Raw genomic sequence first — 26,476 nt, forward strand, 5'->3', positions numbered from 1 at the left:
CGGAGGGTCCTATATTAATTTCTGAAGTATTTGGGTTAATTATATTTCATTAAGGAGCCCTTAACAAATGCAAAGTGTTCACTTTTATGGAGGGATTTAATGGGAACTTAATGGATTTATTCTATTACTTTGCTCATTTAAAAATATTCTTTAATTAGATATTACTATTAATGGATCTATTATGCACATTTCAAGGAGTCTCTCCAATTATTCTGAATTTAATCATTAGAATTTATCAAATCAGATGGAGAAAGCATAGATGAAAACCATTACATAATTAGATAAGTAGCCCTGAATTTAAGACATGTAACAAATGGACAGCTGAGATCTAATAAGGACGGGGGTTCTTCAATATATTTGAAAAACTTATCATTCATCAAAATTTTTCTTTTTTACATACAAGAGTTGAGTTATTCAGTCATTTATTAAACATATATTTGTCTACTACTACTACTACTGTGTGAGCTACAGTGATTTAAAAAAAGAAGAATTTCAGAATCAAATGAAAGCAGAAATAGACAAGCCAGTAAGTATATCAGAACATGGCGTGTGCTAAAATAAAGTCGAGAAAAGCATGCCAAGGAGCAACAAAGGGAAACTCACTTGACTTTAATGCAAAGGGAGAAGACATTAAGGACAAGGTGACATTTGAGTCGAGTCTTAAAAGTTGACTGAACACCAAGCAGGCACATGAGAGGGAGGGACGCTGGAGGTGAAGAAAACACTGCCACGCGGAACAGTGTGGGTTTCAGAAGTTCACGGTGCACAAGGGGATATTGTGAAAGCTTGAGCTGATGTAGTAGCCATGAGGAGAGAGACAAGTGGATGAATTAGAGAACTATTTCAGAGACCCTGCCATGCCTTGGGTAACTGATCGTATGCAGAATGGGTTGACAGAGAGGTCTAAGGCATTCAGCAGACTTCGGAGTCGGATGGCAGTACGTATGGTGGTGCCTCCACCCATGCAGGGAACGCAGGGGTAAGAGTGCATTTGTGGACGATGCAGCGTCAGGAACTGTGATGAGCGCCATCTTGGACAGGCTTTGTAGAGAAACCTATAGGAAATTCAGATGGGCCAAGCAGCCAGATACTTGACATGTATCTTCTGGACTGAAGATACAGAGTGGCGATTGTTATTATTTTACCTCAGGATATCTTCTGATTATATCAGGAAGCCAAGTTGTCAGGAGAGGTACAAATTTATTTTTGTCGGAGAAAAGAAACCAATGGTTTTTTTTTTAAATTAGTGTCCGCTATCATTACTTGCCACAAAGCATGCAGACCTAGTGTAGGACTGAAGCTTGACCACCTGCACACACCCCTGAATTAGGGGCTCCAGCATCCTGAAGACTAGGCATTCCTGGGACATGGGGTAAGGAATGTGGAAGAGGTCAACAGGTGACCAGAAAGCTGGGGTTTAAAAAGTAAATGATATACACAAATGTTCACAGAAGCAATATTCATAATGGCCAAAAAGTGGAAACAATCCAAATGTCCACCAACGGCTGAATGGATAAATCTATCCATACAGCATATCCATACAATGTAATATTATTCCACAAGAAAAAGGAACAAAGCCCTGATACATGCTATAGTATGGATGAACCTTGAAAACATGCCAAGTGAAGGAAGCCAGTTAAAAAGAACAGTAGATTTGTGGCTGCCTAGGGCTGGTGGGGGTAGAGGGGTGGTGGAGAGAAATGGAGGGCAATTGCTAAAGGTACGGTGTTGCTTTGGGGAGCGATAAAATGTTCTAAAATTGACTGCACCGATGGTTGTATAACTCTGTGAAAGTATTAAAAGCCACTGAATTCTCAACACATTAAATGGGTAAGTTGTACAGTATGTGAAGTATATTTCATTAAAGTTGTTATAACAAAAGAATTTTATAGTCTTACTTAACAGATGAATATTTTAGTAACTATGTGTTGAACGCCTAGAAAAAAATCTAATAATGTCCATATGATGAATTATAAGTGAGAAAACCAAGTTGCTGAGTAATACATATCTTAGGGACCCATTTTATTAAAATAAGCACCAAGGAAAGCCCTATTATGTGCATTTAGGTCTGTGTAGCATGTGTAAGTTACAGGAGGATAAACATACTGCTTGCAACAAAAGAATAGGAAAGGCAGGGAGGAAGTAGATAATTAGCTTCTTAAAATACATGACTGGGGGCACCTGGGTGGCTCAGTCGGTTAAGCGGCCGGCTTCGGCTCAGGGCATGATCTCACGGTTCGTGGGTTCAAGCCCCGCGTCGGGCTCTGTGCTGACAGCTCAGAGCCTGGAGCCTGCTTCGGATTCTGTGTCTCCCTCTCTCTCTGACCCTCCCCTGCTCACGCTGTCTCTCTCTGTCTCTCAAAAAATAAGTAAAAAACATTTAAAAAATTTTAAAATACATGACTGGATACAGGAAACAACAGGTGTTGGTGAGGATGCAGAGCAAGGGGAACCTTCTTGCACTGGTGGTGGGAATGCAAACTGATACAGCCACTCTGGAAAACAGTAGGGAGGTTCCTCAAAAAACTGAAAATAGAACTACCCTATGACCCAGCAAGTACACTATTATCCATTTACCCAAATGATACAAAGATACAGATTCAAAGAGGTACACGCACTCCAATGTTTACAGCAGCATTATCAACAATAGCCAAACTATGGAGACAGCCCAAATGTCCACTGACAGATGAATGGATAAAGAAGGTGTGGTATGTATGTATATATAATAATATACATGTATATATAAAATTGAATATTACTCAGCCATCAAAAAGAATGAAATCTCGCCATTTGCAATGACATGGATAAAGCTAGAATGTATTATGCTAAGCAAAATAAGTCAATCAGAAAAGACAACTACAAGATGATTTCACTCATGTGTGGAATTTCAAAAACAAAACAGTCTAACATATGGGGGGGGGAGATGGAAACAAACCACAGAGACTCTTAGTGAAAGAGAACAACCTGAGGGTTGATGGAGGGAGGTGGGTGGGGGATGGGCTAAATGGGTGGTGGGCATTAAGGAGGACCCTTGTTGGGATGCGCACTGGGTGGTGTATGTACGTGACAAATTACTGAATTCTATTCCTGAAACAAATATTGCACTGTATGCTAACTAAAATTTAAATTTAAAAAAATTAGGGAAAAAAAGAAAATACATGACTGGGTATTTTTCTGTTCTTAAGATGAACAGGTTATACTTTTTTATTTCTAAAAAGTAATACAAAAATTATTTTTAAAAACCAGTAAATGTGGTACCAGGCCTTGAGCCTTCTCAAGGGCAATAACTGTCTCCAGCTCGTGTGTTTCATTGAGGGTTCACTCTGACCCTCAGCCCAAGGGAGGTCAACTCAGCCCCTTGCAATGCAACCCCAACCTTGTACCATGTGTCAGGATTCATTCATGCTTAAAGATGGAGAGTGAGAAAGAACATGTGCATATAATCAATAAAAGCAATAATGGGGCATTCGGAGATATTTTTGTTAAGCACCTACTGCGTCTGAAACTTTACATCTGCCCTCTAATTCATAACCGTGTAACAAATCTAGGAAGTAGGTATTCTTATCTCCACTAAACAGAAACACATGCTCAGACTCAGGAATGTCAAGTGATTGACTCAAGGTCACATTTCTATGGAATCAGAGGGCTTAGCTGCCTGGATCTTCCCAAAATCTCTACTAGCTTTGTGTGTCAAGAAGCTTTGAGTCCATGATTATATTTAGAGTAAAGGGGGCAAAACTAAGTCTCAAGAAAAGAAACTGGACCCATTTATATGGGGTAGTAGTGTCCTTTAATAGTAAAATGGGGCCCTAGCTAGAATCAAAGAAGAACCACCTCAGTAGAAACTCAGTCCTACAGGCTGGGCCAACATGAGGGAATATAGAGTGGAAAGATCAAAGACCCAGAGGAACAGCCCAAGTCTGTGAAATAGCCTGGAGTCCATGAGGATCTCGGGAAACGGGATCTTAAAGGGGGTATAACTTTAAGGATCTCTTTGAGTACTTCAGACTTTTTTCTGAGGATACTGAGGTCTAGTCCCAGTTTGCCACCGAAGGATCTTCTGTGAAAGAAATGCACAAGAGTTTCATAGTCATGGCTAGAGTAGCAGCAAAGTGTTCTAATCCCATGCCTTACCAGGTGGAGGTGAGCGTCAATGTGGAGGATGTGGTGAAGCAGCTAATCCAGGCTCAGATTCCTATCATGGCTGTGTCTTCTGGGCTACTGGCCCTCCAAACAATAAATAGTACACTAGAGCCAGCTTCTGTTGGCTTGCAGAGAGCTGACTGTGCACATATTCTCCCAACTTCATGTTCACTGACGTCACATTGGTCATTTGCAATCATCCATGGTGGGAGCATTTATACCATGCGAACTGGCCAATGCTCCAAATCAGGGCATTTTTTCCCTAAAGAGCCAGTCACCAAACATTTATAACTGCCTTTAGGTATTAACACAGATGGGAAATGGTGAGGGAACCTATGAGAAAGTTTTGAGCATCTGGAAGTGGATATGAGTGAAATCAAAAGGCAATGAGAATGTTGTACCCATTCCGCAAACGGACCTGCACGAGGGGGTTGTCCAAGCAGGGGACTGGGAAATAAGCAGCACCATTTGGGCGTCTAGGTTGTGACTATGGCAGACAGGGAGTATTTTGTCAAGTATCTGTCTTGTAGATGGCTTTGAGAGTGCAATGAGGGCTGAAAGAAAACTCCATCTCTGGGAATACTTCTGCGAGAGAGTACTGGTAATAATGTCAGGGCCTGGCGGCAGGTCTTTTCTTTTATTATTTTTAACATTTTATTTATTTTTGCGAGACACAGATAGAGAGAGTCAGAGCATGAGCAGAGGAGGGGCAGAGAGACAAGGAGACAGAGAATCTGAAACAGGCTCCAGGCTCTGAGATATCAGCTCATAGCCCAATGTGGGGCTCGAACCCACAAACTGAGAGATCATGACCTGAGCCGAAGCTGGATGCCCAACCGACTGAGCCACCCAGACACCCCATGGCTGCAGTTCTTAAAAGCTGTAGCCAAAGACCAGGGTGGGTTGATTAACGAGACTCTAAGAGATACTTTTGTGGACTTTTCAGAAATAAACAAAATTGGGGCACCTGGGTGGTTCAGTTGGATAAGCGTCCAACTCTCGGCTCAGGTCATGATCTCATGGTTCCTGAGATGGAGCCCCGGGCTGGGTTCTGCGATGACAGCCTGGAGCCTGCTTGGGATTCTCTCTTTCCCTCTCTCTCTGCCCCTCCCCCATGCATCCATGCTCATGCATGCTTTCTCTCTCTCTCCTTCTCTCTCTCAAAACAAATAAATAAACTTTAAAAAGTGCTCTTTTTAAAAAGAAATAAACATACAGAAGTGCTGATGCATAGGAGCACATGTACCCCAATGTTCATAGCGGTAATGTCAACAATCGCCAAATCATGGAAAGAGCCTAAATGTCCCTCACCTGATGAGTGGATCAAGAAGATGTGGTTTATACACACAATGGAGTATTGCATGGCAATGGGAAAGAATGAAATCTGGCCATTGGTAGCAAAGTGGATGGACCTCGAGGGTGTCATGCTAAATGACATAAGTCAGGCAGAGAAGGACAGATGCCATATGGTTACACTCATAGGTCTAACAGGAGAACAGGAGAAACCTAATGGAGGACGAGGGGGAGGGGAAGACGGAAAGAGAGTTGGGGAGAGAGAGGGACGCAAAACCTGAGAGACTATTGAATACTGAAAATGAACCGAGGGTTGGAGGGGGAGGGGGCAAAGAGGTGGTGGTGATGGAGGAGGGCACTTGTGGGGAAGAGCACTGGGTGTTGTATGGAAACCAAGTTGACAATAAACTATTTAAAAAAAAAGAAAATAAAAAGAAATAAACAAAGTTGACTTTGAGGAAAAGGTTGAAGACGTGGTGGTAGCAGGTAAGACTGATGCAGCGATATTTGGGCACTACAAGAGTCTTACCTCATTTGTCCCTCTGCTTATGAAATGTAGGGCATTTTGCGTTATGGTTATTTTGTCTGTGATCTGGTTCACATTTGTCTGTGTGATAAGCAGACTTCTGAGACGGCTCCTGATAATTCCCATCCTCCCTGTATTTACACCCCTGCATAATCCCTTCCTGCTGAGTGTGAACAGGACCTAGTGACTTGCTCCTAATGAACAGAATATGGTAAAGTCATGGGATATCACGTCAGTGATTAAGTTATAAAACACTGTGACTCTATCTTGCTAGTAGACCGTCTTTATTGCCTTCTTAGCTTCCACACTTTGATGAAGCAAAAGTAGAGAGGCTCACATTGCAAGGAACTGAGGCCAATAACCATCAAGGAGCTGACCCCTCAGTCCCACAGGGTTTGAGCTCCTGAATCCTGACCACCATGTGAGTGATCTTTCCCCAGTGCTGAAACTGATATGAGACCTTAGCCATGGTCAATACCTCGATCATCGTGCTGTAAGACTCCAGAGCCAGAAGACGCACACATCTAAGCTATGCCCGAATTCGTGACCCACATAAACTTCGAGATAATAAATGTGTGTTGTTTTAAGCTTCCAGGTTTTGGGGTCATGTGTTCTGCAGTAGTAGTGAGCTACTATGGGCTGGGAAGTACGGGCTGGGAGGCCATAGATGTTTGTGCATTCAGTCTCAGCTGTCATTAACACTCAATCATAAATCCTGCTGCAGAAAACACTGAAAAGTACAGTTAAGAGATAGCAGGCTATTTACCCAAATAATATCCAACGGTATAAAGAGCTACAGTGACAAGCAGATAGATTTTGGAAAGTCGGACAAGGTCTCACAGATTTGACTAGTAAGGAAACACTAACTCTTTGTACATTCAATTTGTTACATAGTCACTGAAAGGAAGAACAGTCAAGAAAGACATCAGCTTCCCAAGGTCCTGACTTAGGGAAGCACTGACATAAAAGAAACTACAGAACTGCAGCATTGATGACAGGACATTTTCACGTGTGCGGACCAGAGGGGTTTACAGCACCCTGTTATCTGCAAGGGAGAGCTGTAAAGTGGCTCCCGTAGACTCAGAAGCAAATAAAGGGGGAAAGGCATGCAGATCTGCCCAAAACGCAGATGCTCCTTACACCGCTGTTCCAAGTGCTGTGAGAGTATTAACTCATTTAAGATTCACAATAACAACTTGAGGGTGGGAATATTATTAACAGCGTTTCGTAAAGAAGAAATCTAAGGCACCCGGAAGTTAAACTGCACCATTCTAAGTCGTACAAAGTGAATGGTAGAGCCAGGTTTGAACTGGGTCCACTCTCGTAGCCACCATGCCCTTCCGACTCTCTGCAGTAAGCCAATTAATTAGCTTGGTTGGCTAACGGCCCTGAGGAAGGGACTATTGAATAAGGGAAGTATCTGACTTCTACGGTCAGGAGCTCTCAAGAACTGAGAAAGCAGAAAGTTCAGATGATCAGGTTGTTCTTTACCTTTAAGAAGCTGCTGTGCTTGTTGCTCTCTGTGAAGGCAAAAGGAACCCAAAGGCAAAACAAGTGAAGCTTCTGGGAGGGGCCATGTTTCCTTCCTTCTTGGGACAGGAAAACCAAGGCACCTGGGGTTCCTGTCATGCTGGCAACGCCAGGGCAGCCCAACAAACTACGGAAAAGAACCTTCGTTGTGTGGTAGCCATGTTTCTTCTTAGGACAATCAGGTGGGAACCCTTAGTGGCAGGTACCAATGGGTTTCGGCTGCTAGGCCTGGATGCTTGGAGAACGGAAACACGAGAAACCCCCTCTTGGCACAGAATGTAGTTCATCTAAAGAAGTGCTTCTCCGTGGGGTCAATCCTCCCCTCCCCACCCCCACGCTCTTTACCCAGGGGACATTTGACAATGTCTGGAGATTTGTGGTTTGGTTGTCACACCTGGAGGGGCACAGTGCTACTGGCATCTAGTGGGCAGAGCCCAAGGATGCTGCTTCACACCCAACCATGCACAGCACAGCCTCCAACACAAACACACACACACACACACACACACACACACACACACACACACACACGATGTTTGGGAAATCTTGCCCTAGAAGAAAAAGTAGGCTGAGTCATTAACTCAGATACTACTCTGAACCTCTACAGGAAGAGAAGAGCATGGAGGAGGGAAACAGATCAATGAGCATACAATCAAACATGACCTACATCATTCTTTGGTGAAATGGGTTCCTCAAAACAGCCAACAAGATGGATCAATGGAGCCCTAAATTGCTTTTTGTCTTAAATTATTGGTGTTATGTATCTCCTAGAAAAATCAGTATCTGGTTCATAGCTAGAGCCAATAACGGAGAATCATACCATGAAATTTAGTCTAAGTAATCTTTCTTCCCATGCCTACAACATCCTCAATCAACAATTACCTTATAAAATAAGGCCCCTTATATAATACCTGGATATCCACTTTTCTGGTTTCTAAGTAGACAAGGAAATATGGAAAGCCGGAGGAGCTTCATTATTCGGCAGCAAAATTGATTCACTCAGAGCCCACAAGCATGGCCACTTTAACTTAATAGGTGCATTAGAATAATTTGAATGGCATACTATCAAAGCCAAAAAGCCACTTGGTAATTGACAGATACAAACAAGCCCAAGAAACTTAAAAAGAACAGCCTTTCCCAAATAAAACCCAAATATACGTCGGAGAAATAAAATTAATGCTCCTCCCTCTGTATCAATATAGAAGACAGGAATAAGCACTACCAGATTTACATGGAAGGAAGGTTAAAAGTATCTACCAAGTTCAGACACAATTTTCTACAAGTTTCTGCGGTGAAGTAGAAGAAAAACTCAATCAATCTTCTCTTATCTCCTTGAGAGATAAATGGATTCACTTCGTGATAGTCTTTTATACAGCCCATGAGAAATTTAATTGTGGAAGTACAGATGTACAGGGATCAAGGATCAGAAGGCTTCTGACTTTTCACTGTAAAATAAAAAGGTCAGGCCTCTTATTGGCCCTATTAAACTTCTAAGAAAACACTCTAAGGAAAGGAGGTTAAAGAAACAGCTACCTCTTCCCCTCAAAGAAAATTCGCCATTTTACTCTTACACATAGGAGAGAAGTCAAAGGAAGAAGTATATGTTTAGCTCAAACTAAGCACCAGGCATTTAGAGTATGGCCAATTCTTGCTATTCATGGTAGGTACAATCTATAAAATCACCATGAACACTGAATTAGCAAAAACTAAACCCCTACTCTTAGAAGAGATACAGGGTTAAGGTCCTGTGATTGTCTAGTACATTTTCATCAACTAATCAATACATAAACTTTTTGTGTGTGTTTCTGGTTAAAGACACTTCATTTAGTATACTTTGCTGATTCATTAACATGGAATTCACAGCCAACAGCACTATAACTCATGACTCAACAAAGCTTATCCAACACACATATTTTCTCCATAAGGCACATCATAGCCTTCTTGAACTTGGAAATAGTGCATTAGCCCTATGCTTGAAGGCCATTTTAAACAGTGAAATCACCCAGTAAAGGACAAAGATGCAAAATATGTGCAGTAAATAGATTTTACAAAAGGACACTTATTTCGACTGAGAGCTGAATCTAGAAGGCAGAAGGTTCTCTTATTTGACCTCAGTTGGAAATATGTGCTTTAAGGGACTCAAACTTTTTGCCACTCTGCATTTCTGTGAAAAGACTGCAAAAGAAATTTAAGTACAGCTTATGGGTCACTAATAAGTTTTACCAGTTAGGCAAATTCACAAATACAGAACTGCAAATAACGAGGATCAACTGTATATTACCCTGTTGAAACTTTACAATGACCTTGCAAAGTAGGCATCGTCATCTCTACCATACATTAAAAGAGTGAGTTCAGAAAGGTTAAATAAGTTATCTCATACCAAACTAGTAAGTGATCAATGCAACAAATAATTCTTAGGTTTCACATGTAGCACGCTGGGACTCGAAGCCCACTGAAGTCCCCCAACAGCAGCAGTCAGGCAAAGTAGGAAGGACCAATGGGCTTAGAAGTCAAAAGACACATTTGGAGGCTGTCCCTCAAGCTCCTATTCCAACCCTTCTTAAGTAATACAGCCAGACACACCTCCCAGTCGCCATATTTGTGTGTTCTTCTCCATCAAAAGGAGCAGCTAAGTGGGCACTGTCCTTGAAAAGCAGGGAAACTACCAAAACAAGAAAGGTGAGGCCAAGCCGGAAGAAGACTACGTTAATCAAAACTGTAATTTGGGGGACAGAAATTTGTTCCTCGTTAGCCAAACCTCCAAGTTACCCAATACAGTAACTTGGAAGATTTCACTATTACTGAAAAGATCAGCTGGCACAAAAGTGAGAAATGTTCTCCAACCTAATGCTTCCCTGACCTCATTCAAATGCTTCAGTTCTCAGCCTGAAAACGGCATACTGGCTGAGTTGGACTTTCTGGAAACTTCTGGCCTACTGGATCAAGCAATCTGGTGCGATGGCTTAACAAGTGCTTTACCAACAGTTGGTAAACAGCTCCAACAATGGCTTTACCTTGGATGTGGAGTCACAGGCTCTCTTGTTCTGAAGGTCAATCTCTTGGTCCTCTCTCTTCTGTAAGCTTCCAATCATCTCTTCTTTCACTGAACTAATTCTCAGGCATGTAAAGCACCCAGCAAGTTGCCCCAAAATCCTAAGTGAAAAAAATAAAGAATTGCATCACTGAGACTAACTTGGCTGTGTGCCAACCTGGAGGAGAATCAGTGTCCCTGCCACCTCCTTCCTCTCCTTCTCTCAGTGAAGTGACCGCTGGTGCTCCTGGTCCCCAGCCTGAGAAGACTCACAGTTACTTGGGGCCAGACCCTCCCAGGGGGAACAGGGGCCTTCAGGACACAGCCTGTCTTGTCACCAGAGCTCACACAAAGGTGTCGTTATACAAAGTCTAAATATGGCCCCATTTCGGGAGAGGGTTGTGGTTGTACATGTCAGCACAGAGTTCTATGAGTGATATATTCCCATAGACACTGAGTGGGGACATCTTAAGATTATAATACTGGTCTTGGCTTATGAGAATGGAAAACAGTTAGTTTCACCCATATTTGATACCTACATTTCATAGGAGACTTCTTATAACTTACAAAAGCACTGGTACCTTAAAACAGTCTAATGGAGGGGTGTCTGGGTGGCTCAGTCGGTTAAGCATCCAGCCTCGGCTCAGGTCATGATCTCACGGTTCGTGGGTTTGAGCCCTGCGTCAGGCTCTGTGCTGACAGCTCAGAGCCTGGAGCCTGCTTCAGATTCTGTGTCGCCCTCTCTCTCTGACCCTCCCCTGCTCGCACTGTTTCTCTCTATCTCTCAATAAATAAATAAAAGACATTTAAAAAATTTTTAAAAAGTCTAATGGAGATGACAGATGAAAGGGAATACACTCAAAATAATTCTTAGTATTCCTCAGATATTCATGTTTGCCCCCTGCTGAGAAGTTATACTTTACTTTTATAAACATAATTTAGAGAGTAAGAAGTTTCCCTAAATGCCAAATGCACATCTTTAGGGATGTTTTGAAGCAACTTGTGTGAAAAATAACATTCAGGAGGAACTGAATAAACCTTATTTTTTCAAATGTTGTTGTTTCCAACTAGTTCACTATCTAGAAATTCCAAGCTTAAAAATTAGATTTAAGGAAAAAAAAGGCTTCTTCCTCATTCTTTAAAGATATCAACTTTTTTTCCAGCAGTGGGAAGTAGCACATAATGGTTTTACTATAATACATAGTGGCTCCTCTTAGATACCATCCTCGGAGGAAGTACTATAATTGAGATCACAGTAAGTTTTTTTCCCTTGAGAATAAAGCAACGAAGCCAATAGCTCCCAAGGAGGTTTCACACCTTGGTTTAAAGTTACTTAGTTCCTGTGAGCTACTTAGTTCCATTGAAAAGAACGTAATCAATAGAAAGAGACATGTTCCCTTTGGTCAGAGCCAGGTAGTAAATGGTCTGGACTGGACAGCACGGACTGGTTGGTCAGGAGACACACTGCATAAAGTTCTAACTTGAGCTTACCATGGTCAAGTCTTAGTTCTAAATCGACCTCAACCACAGTGCCTGGAGCAACATGCGGGTCCTAATTGGTGACTTGTAACTGGTGTCTCGATGAATGAATTAATGAATGGGTGACTGCACTGGCGATGCACCAGCAGGGGTGAGGGGTCAGCGGAGGCAATGAATGACACTCCCACCAATGAAAACCCATGGGAACATGTTGCTCAATAAATTTACTACTTCCTCCTTTGAATCTGGCATTTTCAGAAAAATTCAACAATCTCTCCCCTTTGTTCTCTAGTATTGCAGCTTTAATGTTTCCTTTCTTAAGTAAATACACCAATAAGCCAAATTCATTTTTACCCGGGTGAAGGATAAACTCCACAAGTTGTGAGAACGGAGCTAGGAACTATGTTAAACCGCCTTCCTGTCGTGGCCCAAGTCTCAATGTTGCCAAGTTCTCTTAACGACATTAGTCATGTGTAAGTAAGTATGGTGTGTCATTATATGCCAGGGTATCCTGTCATTGTACCAATATTTACTATACCCGAGTAGAACACCATTACCTTGTCTCCGCAGAGGTGCGGACATTCAGGAGAGGGGTTTAAGACAACACCTTTTATGATGCCCTTAATGTGCCATCAATCAAACTATAAGACTTAAAGTTCATCTTGATGTTTTCCTATTTCTAACAGGCTTTTAAGCTATGGTGGATAAAGTACCTTGTGCTTTTTCAATTTGATGGCTAACCTTTGAAGGGGATTCTGAAAGCCGAGAGAATAGCACGGCTGCTACTACCCATTGATTCAGCAAATATTTGCTGGGCTCCTTGCAGGTGATTGGTTGTGAGCTGGGTGCTAAGGATACAGATGAATAAGCTACAGGCCTCACTCATGAGCACTTCCAGTCTAGGAGTCATAACCAAACATCTGCGTAAACAACACTATAAAGAGAGACATGGGCTGTGATTAATGCATGTATGGTGTACAGTGAGACCCAAAGGAAGTCATCATTAATTCTGCCTAGAAGATTGAAGAAAGGCTCCACAGAAGAGATGAAATTGAACCGAGCCCTGAGTAATGAGTTGGTACCAAAGAAGCTTAACCCCTTACAGTGAGGCGGTATTTTTCAAACTTGAGTGATAAAATGATAGCAAAAAAAAAAGGGGGGGGGGCGGGGTTTGGCCTCTGAGAGTTGACTTAGAATATTTTCTATTCCAAGGTTATTTCGAAACATTCATACGTAAAACTAGGTATAAAATCCTTATGCTTTTATTCTATTATAAAAGCAAAACAAATTAACAAAATAAATAGGATCAAAGCTATAATATCAATGGACGCCAAATTAGCCACATTTCATTTGATGTAATGGATGAGGTTGTTTTCTCGAAACCAAATCACTGATGTTGATGTGGTATATTGTATTTCTCTGGCTTATCAAACTAATATGTACAAAGTAATATATTTAAACATAAAATGGTACAAAAGAGCTTATGATGTAACAATGCCGTTGCCTACCTTTGAAGAAACCACTATTTCTCATTTTGTCTGATAGGTGCTGCTATATTTCTCAATAATCTGCTTATCGTGATCATTTTATTGATGTATCAGCCTTAAGCATTTTGTATCTACTGCTTTTTAGATGCAGACTTAACACTCTTACCTGCTACTCAAGTCCCCCTATATTCCACCCAACAGAGTGACCAGAGTGGTTGCCTCTGAACATTAGGTAGCATTTTATTTTATTTTATTTCATTATTTTTTAAATAGCATTTTTTATATGAAAACAAATATGGTATTCTCTTTTTTTATATAGTTTATTACCAAGTTGGTTTCCATGTAACACCCAGTGCTCATCCCCACAAGTGCCTCCTCCATGACCATCACCCCCCCTCCCCCTTCAGCCCTCAGTTTGATCTCAGTATTCAAGAGCCTCTCATGATTTGCCTCACTCCCTCTCTCCAACTCTTTTCCCCTCCTTTCCCATTCCCATGGTCCTCTGTTAGGTTTCTCCTGTTAGACCCATGAGTGCAAACATATGGTATCTGTCCTTCTCCGCCTGACTTATTTCTCTTACCATGACTCCCTCTAGGTCCATCCATTTTGCTACAAACGGCCAGATTTAATTCTTTCCCATTGCCATGTAGTACTCCACTGTGTATAGATACCACATCTTCTTGATCCACTCATCAGGTGATGGACATTTAGGCTCTTTCCATGATTTGGCTATTGTTGACAGTGCCGCTATGAACATTGGGGTACATGTGCCCCTGTGCATCAGCACTTCTGTATCCCTGGGTAAATCCCCAGCAGTGCTATTGCTGGACCACAAGGGAGTTCTACTGATAGTTTTTTAAGGAGCCTCCACACTGTTTTCCAGAGCAGCTGTACCAGGTGTACATTCCCACCAACAGGGTAGGAGGGTGCCCATCTCTCCACACCCTCGCCAGCATCTATAGTCTCTGGATTTGTTCATTTTAGCCACTCTGACTGGCGTGAGGTGGTATCTCAGTGTGGTTTTGATTTGGGTTTCCCTCATGATGAGTGCCGCTGAGTATCTAAACAGCATTTTAAATCTCCATGTCTGGAGCTATCAAACACAAGCTTTCTCCTTTCTCTCATTTTATTAGACAAGGACAGTACTACCCCATCTGTCTTTGTTTCTTCTCCCTCTTTTTAATCTCCCAACAGTTGACAATTATATCTTTTCTCGCATAAGATTTATATCCTGACTTGTAACCATAGTTACATTTCCTCTGATTTGTCTATAGATTGGTCGTATAGGTTAAAAATCTACAAGCTTGGTTAACATCGGTTTGACTAAATATTGTTCATTGTAGACGCAAACTCCAGAGGCAAACTATTGAAACCCCAGCTCTGTTTGTATTTTCTATATAACCCTGGGTGAGCAACCTCCCTGTGCTTTTGTTACTATATCTAAAAAATAAGGGATAATTGGGGTGCCTGGGTGGCTCAGTCAGTTAAGCCTCCGACTTCAGCTCAGTTCAGGTCATGAACTCGTGGTTCGTGAGTTCGAGCCCTGCATCAGGCACTGTGCTGACAGCTCAGAGCCTGGAGCCTTGCTTCAGATTCCATGTCTCCTCTCTCTGTTCCTTCCCTGCTCACACTGTCTCTTGCTCTCTCCCAAAAATAAATAAACTTAAAAGAAAGGATAATAATTTTACCTACTTCACAGGGCTGCTACATTTCAGCAAATTAGGATATGTAAAATATATAAGGCCTATACATATAACTCCTCAATAAATATTAGCTTTTATTATATCTCCTTCCTATGGCTTTCAATGGAGAATGTCCCTAGGGTCAGGTTCAAGTTGGTTATCTTCTTTTATATATCTGACTAATAACCTTTTCCTTATTCTACATCATCTCCCAATTGTTCATTTTGTTTCTTTTGCTCATTCCCTTTATATCTGGACACTTTCCTCTTGGACTCGTGTATTCTCTTAGGTCCTTCCTCCTTTGGCTGAGCTGGAGGTTAAAAGAGCTCACATCTTGGTCAGCCTCGGATTTCCCTTGCCCATTGCCGTGAAACCCTTTCTCATCTCTCTCATATTTTAGACCCCCTATTTCTCTGTCGCTTGCCTTCCTATCTCTTGACTCATTTTATCATCTTTTCCTCTACTACAGACGTCTCCACCCCTGGCATGTGCTCTGGCATGAAAGATCACACAAGCAATGTGACTTATAGTCATAAGCAGTGGCTTTATTAATTATTGATATGATTGAAGTTTCTTGTTTCTAAGACTAACTTGGTTCTTCACTTTTAAAAATTTTATATAGTTGGTTCTATTCCATCATTTTTAAAATAAAATATATTCTCAGGGTAACTTCCTAAGAACAAAAGTCTACATCTACAAATTGAGCATAGTACCAAACTTCCTGTCGGTCTTTCTTCTGTCCTCACACTACCTTCTCTATGGAATTTTAGGTTAAAATCGGTTTTTTTTGGAACTTTAAAATTCTTCCTTAGTACGGTGACCGTGTGTCCCAGTGTACCTATGATGTCATGCTTTATGCCTCTTACCCCAGAGGCTGATACATGTGTCACGGGTGACACATACTAGGTTAGACAATAAATTACTTCTTCCTCGTAGCATTTGGCATCTGCTGTTGCTGATGAATAAAAAGATAGTGGTGTAATTCTTGCTCCATTCTAGATAATGTATTTTCTTCTTGAAAGTAGACTTTTCTCTTTATCCTCAATGTTCTAAAAAAAAGCCATGAAATGTGTAGGTATTTATTTTATTGTCATGGCTGCTTGGTTATTCCTTTTCATTTGAAGATATTTTCTTACTCTGCTATAGAAAATTCCATTTCCTAATTTCTTTGAAAACTTCCTGTTCTCCATTTTCTCTGTCCTCGCTTTCTTTAGTTCTTAAGTTTCTAGTTTAGGTGACTGAGAGGGTATTTGGGCTACTTACTAAAACAGTGACTATATACAGAAGGAGGAGCAGATGTAGTGAAGAAGTCAATTTTGGAAAATGCTTTGCCCATGGGACATCTAGGTAGAGATCAAGATTATTCCCTACTCAGAATATTTTCCTCTCCCTTTGTCTAGAATTCTTGAAGAATGAAGAGTATGTCTTATTTGTAGTATTGCTGGGGGAGAAACATTCACTTGGGAAATTCTTCTGGAAAAAGTATATTTGCCAAAAATCCCATGAATCAAAATATGGTGTCTCAATTATAGCAAAGGCCTCAGTGCAGGTTAACATTTTCCAGTACCTGGAATAGCCAAACGGTAACATTCATTCCAGGGAAGGATTAATGCTGATTCCAAAGACCCAAAACTGGCAGCCAGGGGAATAGAACTGAACAAGATGTTTAAAAATCACGTCTCTTCCACCCTTTTCCTTCTCCTTATCTACTCTCTTCCTTCTTAATCACACAGTAACAAAACATTTCAGCTCTCATATTCTAGTCTTCCAGCACTGTAAGACTTGGAGTATGGTATACAAATACTCCAAGGTCATAAGACATTTCTAGTTGAGGCTGCCACTTGAGAGAGAGGAGAGACTTGAGAAAATGAAGTATTAAAGCACTTCTCTTGAAATTTCCCTGGAACCCTATGGCTGTCACTGCACAAAATGTTCCCTTTTCGTACAGGAAAGTGAAGCCTTGGGGACCTAGCAGTTGTTCAGTTCATTTAAGCATTTAGCCCACAGGCGGCTTAAGATGGTTCCTAAGGGATTCTCCTTAGTTCCTTCCCACTGTTATTTCCTTGACACAGTGTTGGCAGACACATACAGTCTTTAAGCAGGCTCCAATCTGGTCAAGAAATATAAAGGTATTAGGAAGCTCTAAAGAATGAGCTGATTCACAAGACTGTCAAGAGTTCGAAGTAGGCTACTGATAGCAGAACACCATCTATCTTGCAGGAGACTAAACTGCTAACCCACAGGAGAGATTTAGAAGTCAAAATGGTACCTGGAGAATATATGGTTTCCTTTGTGCTGAGGAAAAACTTGTTATTGCAGATCTACATAGGTCAGGACTATTGTGGTGAACACTATGATGGACCTCACAGATGTCCCCTCAGGAACGAAGGACTTGTATTTCCAGATGCTGGGAGCCCTCCGTAGGGACTGTGTCTGCTGAATCTAATGGACTGGACCAAACTCACACTCTCTTTTCATGGCAACTTCATCGAATGATGAACAATGCAGGGAACATAAAGGCCTAGTCACTGGGACAAGTTTGAAAGGTCCTCCCAGCTCCAATGTCCCCATGGGATGGGCGGAGCCCTTTGTTGAGAGTTCATCACAGTCCACTTTTTCTCTAGCCCCGTCCTTCCTTTCCCTTCCTTCTATAGGTGCTGATCCCCAACACTCTCCAAAAAATGCCTCAGCCCTTAACCCTAAGTACCATCCTATAATATCCCCAAGTCTACTTCCCAGGTAATCCAGCTTGTAACAAATAGAACTTAAGTGCAAGTGCCTCGTTAGAAGGCATCCTGATACCTCCAAATCTGGGGAAGCACTCTCTAGATGTTTGTGTGGTGTTGTAAAGTTTACATAATGCATTCTCATCTCATTAGAGTCTCAAATCTACTCTATGACTTAGAGATAATTGTTATCTCCATTTTACAAATCAGGAGGGTGAGTCTCAGGAAAGTGAAGTGACTGGTACATAGCTCAATTCCCTAAACCATTAGTGAGATGGTGTGTAAAAAGTGGCCTGAAGGTTGGGAGCCAAGTTTGACTGTTAACTCCTGTATTACTGGTTTTCCATTTCTGACATAACAAATCATCCCAAAACCAGTGGCTTTAAACAGCACAAATTTACTACCTCACAGTTCCATAGGTCAGAAGTAAGCTTAGCTTAGCTTCCTGGCTTCATTTTTCACAAGGCTAAAATAAAAGTGCTCAGTGACTGGGTTCTTATTGGGAGACTCTAGGAAAAAGTCCAGTTTCAAGTTCATTCAAGTTGCTGGCCCACCTCAGTTCCTTAAGGTCGTAGGACTGAAGTCCCAATTTCCTTTCCAGCTATCAACCAGGGCCTGGCCTTTGCTCCTAGAGGCCGCCCACATTATTTCTTATGCTTTCTTGTGCCCTCTGACTCCAGCATCAGCAAGTCAGGCCCTTCTCATGCTTCAAATCTCTACAACTTTACTTCTGCTGCATCTTTCTGAATGCCTCTTCCACCATCCTCTTCTATCACATCTCTCTTCTGATTTGGGCCAGAAAAACTTCATTGCTTGTAAGTGCTCATGTGATTAGACTGGGTAATCTAACCTAAATAATCTAGGTTAATCTCCCCATTTTAAGATTCAATAACCAAAATGACACTGGCAAAATCCCTTCACTATCATATCTAGGTTAGTGTTTGAACAACTAGGGGACTGGAATCTTGGGGGGATATGTTTGGAATTTCACCTACCACATTTATGACTTAGATCTCTAAGACAGACGGCAGACTCAGGGCCCAGAGAGTATGCTGTTGTTTGATACACTTGAGCTTGCTAACTTTGATCACTGCTTCTGAGAGGCTAAACACCATTGAAATGAGACACTATGAAAAACCAACATTTCCCAGTATTCTTTACACTCAGCCCCCAACTCCTGGACTACTCTATGGTCCAAATACCACTGATAGTTCTTGAAGGGCAGGGTTTCCCAAATGTTCCTAATGACACTATTCAGCTGTTTCCTCGGATTCTCTTCTCTAGATCCTGATTTCGAGATACACTGCCATAAGACTCAGGCCCTTTACTACCACTAGGCATTTGCATTTGCTGTTTGCTCCCCCTGCTCTTTGCAGGTTCCACTCCTTCCCAATCCCTCAGGCCTCAGTTGTCATATTCCCTGACCAACCTGTCTACTTGAGATTTGTTCTTCTCTCTGGTTATATTTCATCCCCTGTTTTCATTTCCTGTACAGCGCTGATCACAATCTGCACATGTTTTATCAAGGAATTTGCTTGTTTCTTATCTACCTCCTAAACTAGCATGTAATATCAAAAAAGGCAAGGGCCATTTTCCAATTTGTCTCTTATACTGAGAACACTGCTTGATACTCAAAGAGTGTCCACTGAATAAATGAATGAATGAATGAATGAACTGCAACAAACTCCTATGCATAGTGCCACACTCCAATAAAAGCCAAAGTCCACGAGGGCAAAAGCATTCCCTAGATGCTCATCTGGTGACCTCCTTATTTTCTCAATAAGAATGTGGGGGGGGGGGAAAGAATAAATACTTTTGTCTAATTTGAATAAACAATCTTTAGAGATGTGGATGCAATAGTCAGTCACCTGAGAAAAGGCATGTGTAACCTTAGTGTTTTAAATATTCATGAAGACAGAAACCATTCTTTCCTGAGCACTTATTATCTATCCATATAACAGTTATTATCATATTTCCCTGCTTAAATATGTACCCAGATGTGTATAGACTTTCATGAAAATGCTGGTGGATAATCTAAACTTTATTAGGCTAAAGTAATTCAAGTGTTCCCCAACTGTTTACTCTAAGTGCTGTGTCTAAGTCTTATCCTTTGCGGAGCTAAAGCACCCCTGAAACTGATGTTACCTGTGTTTATTTCAGATTTGATTCATGAGTGAGTAAACAAAATAGGGCCCTCCCTCTTCCTTTACCAGCCCCTGGATCTCTTCCACACCTTTCTCTGTTCTGTGTGCCCCAGAAGGCTGACTTCTATGGACTGCAATCACTCAGACCACTGTAACCTCTGGCTTCTGGTTGGGTTTAGCTAATGGGGGGGGTCACCTGGGGAGTAATTAGAGCACAGGGGATTGAAAAAAAAAAAAAGGTCAGAGTAATTATTCCCATAGCTTTCTCCTACCTCCATTCCATTCTTCTGTGATAACAATTCCTATGGGTGGGGGAGGGGGAGGCTTTTCCATGATTCCAGCTATCACTGTGCCTGGTAGGACTGTTTCGTCTTTTGCCTCATCAGTTTCCTGATATTGCCATACTGTCGTGCCCCAGATTCCCTTAATGGTTCCCTTAACTCTACCCATACCTCTACATAATTCCTTCATTAAAAAGATATATTCAAAACTCCCAACTAAGGGTACTGTTTTCTTTTGAGACTCTTATGTATATACTCATTTTCCTTTGCCCAATTTCCCATTTCATTTGTGTGATTACAAGACTTGAGAAGCTGAGGAGGCATTCCTAGGGTATCTTCTGCCCCTGACCATTATATATGACCATTCAGGATGCTAGGCAAATTTCTTCTGTCTTCATACTTCTAATGTTTTAAAAGATGGAGAAAGGCAAAAGTAGTTCACAATTAGGGATTTTCTTCTCTGTTTAGCAGAAATTAGAGCTAAGAATTTAAAGCTAATTTGAATTTTTTTAATGAGGAAGCCGACCTTGAGTACTTATATTTGAAAGCTTAATTGTTCAGCTTTAGAGTATTTTCATTGATTTGTGAATGATAATAAATCATTTGAGTGGACTATTTTGCTTATAAAGAGCTTCATTTGGCTGCATTTCAAGAAATGCAACATGGCAAACAATACTTATAATATGAATGGTTCAGAAAACAAACAGATAAAGAGCTAATAAAATTTCCATTCTTTGAATCTCTATAAATGGGTCCTAGCACTTGAACAAAGCTCATCTAATGAGTATTTACCATTTTGCCTAATTGCAAAGGGACCACTTTCCACAAATGAGTTGTAAAATATCCCATGCCTACCTCTGCCACTGAATTTTTATACAGATAAATGAGGTATTGCATAGAAAACGCTTTGAATCTTAGGTAGAAAGGAGACACTGGTGGTGTGGAAAACCGTGGACTGGGATCTATTCTAACGATCACATGTCCTAGAAATAAAACTTTGAAGAAGTTACTTCATCTATTCATCCTTTGGGGTTTCTCATCTTTAAAACAATAGTAATAAAAGCTTCCAACTTCATAAAGGATGAGTAAATATATTAGTTTTCTTTCCCTCCTATAAAGCAGGAGTGAGAGAACAGGAAGAATGAGAAAAAACATGCAATAAAAAGACTTCATGAATGACCTTGTTACCATCACGAATAACCTGAACTCACACCTACTGGGGACGCTGAGCATCTATGTCAAATGATTCTTAGAGTTGTTTCTCTGAAGGAAGCAGAGGGCAGTGGCTAAAGCATTTATCCAGACTTTCCACTTGTTGAAAGTTGCCACCTTCAACATGTCTACTCCCTAGCACCTCCAGGTGTGTCTTCTACAAGTTAAAAGGACCTCTGAAGTCCTAGCGCAGAAAAGAAAAGCAATGCTTGAGGTCAGATGGATGGAACTGTCCTCCTCAGGGGTGCTGAAACCAGAGGGACATGACTTGGGACAAAAAGGTGTCTGATACAGCAAATACACTTTAAATCCTTTTTGCTCATGGGCTGAAGTAAGGAAGTTGTAGTGGGCATAGGAAGGAAGGTTTCAAGAGACATCTGAGGTAGAAACTACAAGGCTCATGACTAGCCAAATAGAAAAATCCAGAATGAACTTGATACGTCTAGCATAAAAGGCTGGATAGATAATTGAGGTGATTTGATGAGTAAGGGAGTAATATGGCACCAAATCAGTTTTGTTGAAGAAAAATAAAGAGATCTATGTTAGGCAATACTTAGTTGAGGATAAGAAATCCGTTCACTTTCTAGTTTCCACAATGTTAAGAAAGGCAAGTCTTTTTATCGTCATGGTGTTATTCCAGAATTCTGTAATTCCCTATGGCAACAGCATTCTCAACCTAGGACAGTAAGTGGGAAGTGAGTGGAACTTTCTTTTCTGTAACAAATAGGCATTAAGATGAATTAGTGAATAGGCTACACACTAAGTGATGTAGGGGTTGGGAGTATTTAGTCCTCTCCATGTCTGATATTTCCTTCAACATGGAGGGATATCCATTCGCACTGTCCTTCTGGCCTTTCCATCTGAGAATGACTTCTCAGCCACACCCTTTTATCAGAGACTTGTGGTTTTCCAGGGTTACTGGTGACTTGGTATAGCAGGTCTGTTTCTGGAACTCAGTGTTAAGAAACCCAATTATCCACAAATATAAACCACGTTCTTCAATGTCCTAAATATTGGTTTTCTCTGTGAGTTTAGAGCCCAGGTAGTGAAAAGGGGTGCTATTAGGGCTCCTTGAATACCTACAAATGAAGGGCATGCAACCAGAACCTCTAAAGTCCTGCTTACAAATTGCAGCTCATTCAGAAAGGTCTTTGCAGTAAATAGAGACTTAATACTTACTCAGGAATAGGCTAGGTTTTGGAAATGAAAGAAGAGAGCACACATTTCCAGGAATTTAACAAAGGGATAAGCCAGAAATCTGGACAGAGCTTTGACCTTGAATTACTCCAACTGACCAAACATACGATTATGTATGTAACCAGAGTGCATAGATAGAATATACTGAAATATTGGAAATATGAAGGGATAGAAAAAAATGAAATATTTCTCTTTGGAACAGAATGTCTTTATAGGACATACTGATCTAATTTACCAGAAGGGATAGCATTTTCTGGCTATTTCTCTTTTGGAGTCAGACAGCCAATTTTCCCTGTTACCAAGCATCTTGGCAGAATTAATAGCTCTTTGTGCTTGAAAGGTCCTTAGAAAATTAATTCAGCTCCCTTATTTTCTGTTCCCTCTAAAACAGGGTGGACAAAGTTATTTTTATAAAGAGCAAGTAAATACTTTGGATGCCACAGGGTCTCGATCACAATAATTCAAGCCTGCCATTGTTACACTGAAAGCAGCCAGAGACAGTATGTGACTGAATGTGTGTGGCTGTATGCTGAGAAAATTTGGTTTCTAAAATAGCTGGTGGGCTTGTAGGCTATGGTTAGCCCATCCCTGTTCTAAACAGGTGCCACTTAAAATGTGGTCATGGACCAGTGTCCCTCTAAAACAAGTGCTTGTCAAGGGTCCACAGTGAGATAGGTACAGAAATTGACAGTAAGCATTTAGAAACTTGTGTTACCATTAGACATTGTCAACACCGAAGCACATGATTTTTTTAGTAAGTCATTCTCGCTGTATTTCGCAAAAGTATCAGGTGGTGACGAATTAGGGGAAAAAACACTGATCCTTCAGCCTTAGTGTTTGAGAAGCAAGACTCTAAATTCCAAGCTCATGCTCATTTTCCAGACGGGTACTGAGACTCCAAGAAGGGAACTGTCGGTATCATCTAGCCCATTAGGGAAAGAGCCAGAATACAAACCCACGGTTCCTGATTCCTAGTCCAGTGATGTTCCTCCATATGGTACAAATTTCACAAAAATCTCCCATATGGTATAAAGTCTACATTAATGACTTTATGCCTTAAAATCTTTTCACAAGGCCATAGCTATAGCTTTGAGCCCTTTGGACTGCTCGGAAGGTTAGACGACCCCATGCTAAACAATTTTCTGTGAAGGCAGAGAATAAAACCCTTTGGCCTTTGAACTTGGAATCCTGTGTCTGATGCTACCTGGAGACAGGCTGCTGCTCCAATCCAGTCTGCCTTTGTCAGTTATTAAGATTCTGTAGTTTCCAAGCTAAACAGCTCTGAGAAAATAAGAATTAATTCTAGTATCCCTTTTCACCTCCACTCATGCAAAGCTGCTGGGTTATGAGGAAGACCCAAGTATCTCAGTGAGACAAAAAGCCACATTATCCCAATATTCTGTCTCCCTTCTATTCCCTACCACTCACCTACATCCACCCTCGCTCACATAGGGAAAAAAAGCTACTCAAGTACGCAAAGACAACCCAGAAAGCTATTAACAATCCAGTGAGTAATGAGGGGTAAATGCATTGTCAGTGGAAGACAGGGAGGCTGACATAATTTGTGGAGGGCTCTTAAAGGCCCACAAATCTAAATGATGTCAAAGATTCATCAACTGTGTTAGCGATATCAGCTTAAAGAATGGTTACTTTAAAATGAATATTGATTCAGAGATGAAAAAATGACTCCTGCTAACCTAATTCAGCCTGCGGATAAAACAGCCACACCATGGTAGGTCAAGGATCAGTTTTAGAAATAACTGCTTCAGTTTTATTCAGAAGACATTGGAATGCCTAAGTCTCCATTTCAGATTCCATGGATTCGGCATCATTGTTGAAAAGATTTCAGACTTGGGCCAAAGTTGGCTTTTGCTGCATGAACCCCACAAAGATTAGAGACAATTAATATGAGACACTTACTATGGACTTGATTCAGACTTAGACTTCTTTCTAGTTTCACACCATTTTTCTCTGCTCCTTCAATAGAGCCCCAAAGAGCCTTTGCTAGATAACAGGGCAAGGTTATCTCTACACGTCTTCATGAAACAAAAGGCATTTATTTTAAAATGTCCTCTAATTCATATATTCAAATGGTTCTGATAGGCCTTTTCTTTTCATTAATCCAGATTAGCATTGACTAGGACTTTTAGAATCACTGTATTGTTGGTCTGTTTAGGGCAATGAAAACATCCAGGCTTACATTCACTCAAAAGATCTCACAAAGAGGGAATATAAAAGAGTATGTCTACATGGAAAACAATATGGAGATACTGCATATAAGTGGAATAATACAGTATTTGTGTTTTTGTAACCGGATTATTTCACTTAGTATAATGTCTTCACAATTCATCTATGTTGTACCATGGAACAAGATTTCTTTATTTTTTAAAGGCTGAACAAGATTCCACTTTATGTACATAAAGTAGTCAGACTCACAGAAACAGAAAGTAGAATAGTGGTTGCCACGGGCTGGGAGGAGGGAGAAATGGGGAGTTGCTGTGTGATGGGTATAGTTTCAACGGTATGAGATTGAAAAGTTCTACAGATCTGTTGCCCAACAATGTGAACAGAGTTAACAATACTGAAGGGTACACTTAGAAACTGTTGAGTTGGTAGGTAAACACAATTTTAAAAACTAATTTTCGGGGCACTTGTGCAGCTCAGTTGGTCAAGCATCAGTTATGCAACCAACTCTTGATCTTGGCTCAGGTCATGATCTCATGGTGGTGAGACCAAGCCCCAGGCCAGGCTCCACACTGGGCACGGAGCCTGTTTAAGATTCTCTCTCCCTCTCCCTCTGTCTTGCTCTCTCTCTTTCTCAAAAAAATTAATTTTAAAAAGACTCACTAATCTTCACGTGTGTCACCACGGATGAAGAAGTAGTGAGAAGATGGCACAGACGCTGGCGTTGGTAGACCACACTTCAAATTCAGCCCTGCCATTTACCAGCTCTGCTGTGTCAGTCAAGTTGAGGTTCTAAGTGTTAGCTCCCTCATCTAAGAGACACTCGGCTTGTGAGAACATTGCTCAGACTAAAAGTAATCATGAACATAAAGCTTCTAGTATGCTCAAAAAACAATGGCTATAGCGATGATGATGATGTTGTTCAAGGTGCTAGAGGAGGGGAAAAGAATAAAAGAGGATTCCTAGCCCGAAGTGCCTTTTAGTGATGTTTAAGTTTTTCTCTGACTTGTTTATCTATAAAGAAACCCCTCCAGTTTTTCCTGAGATGCTGCAGCAAGGAGGCAGGAGTAGCAAACCTATTCCCTTATTTTAGAACAGGGTCATTTAAATGATGAGCCCACAACCTCTTATTATTCCAAACTCTTCATTTCCCAGAAGCAAAATAAGCTTCTCAAATAATAACCTGCCCCCGGCTACCACTAAATTTTAGAAGCATTGGCCATGAACGAGACAGTCTGTGTTCAAAAGTTGGGAGGGAAGCACTCTACACCACACATCACCCCTGGATAAATTTATCTGCATGTTTATACATGTTAGCCGTCACGCAGCCTACATGTTTTATGACTGACCGTCACAGATCATAAAGCCATGTTTGCAGTTACTCTAGCATTTTCCTCCCGTGTTGATTACTTTTAGGGCCTTCTTTTTGAAATGTTCATTTTAGGAAAAACTTGTCCGGAGCATCATGATTTGGGCTCTAAAGACGTTTTAATACAGTGTCCCGGGTCCTCATGAAATGTGAATGAGTAGAAAGTAAAAAGGGCCAGATGACTGAAGAGTG

This window comes from Suricata suricatta, chromosome X (genome assembly GCF_006229205.1).
Source record: "Suricata suricatta isolate VVHF042 chromosome X, meerkat_22Aug2017_6uvM2_HiC, whole genome shotgun sequence".
Taxonomy (NCBI): domain Eukaryota; kingdom Metazoa; phylum Chordata; class Mammalia; order Carnivora; family Herpestidae; genus Suricata; species Suricata suricatta.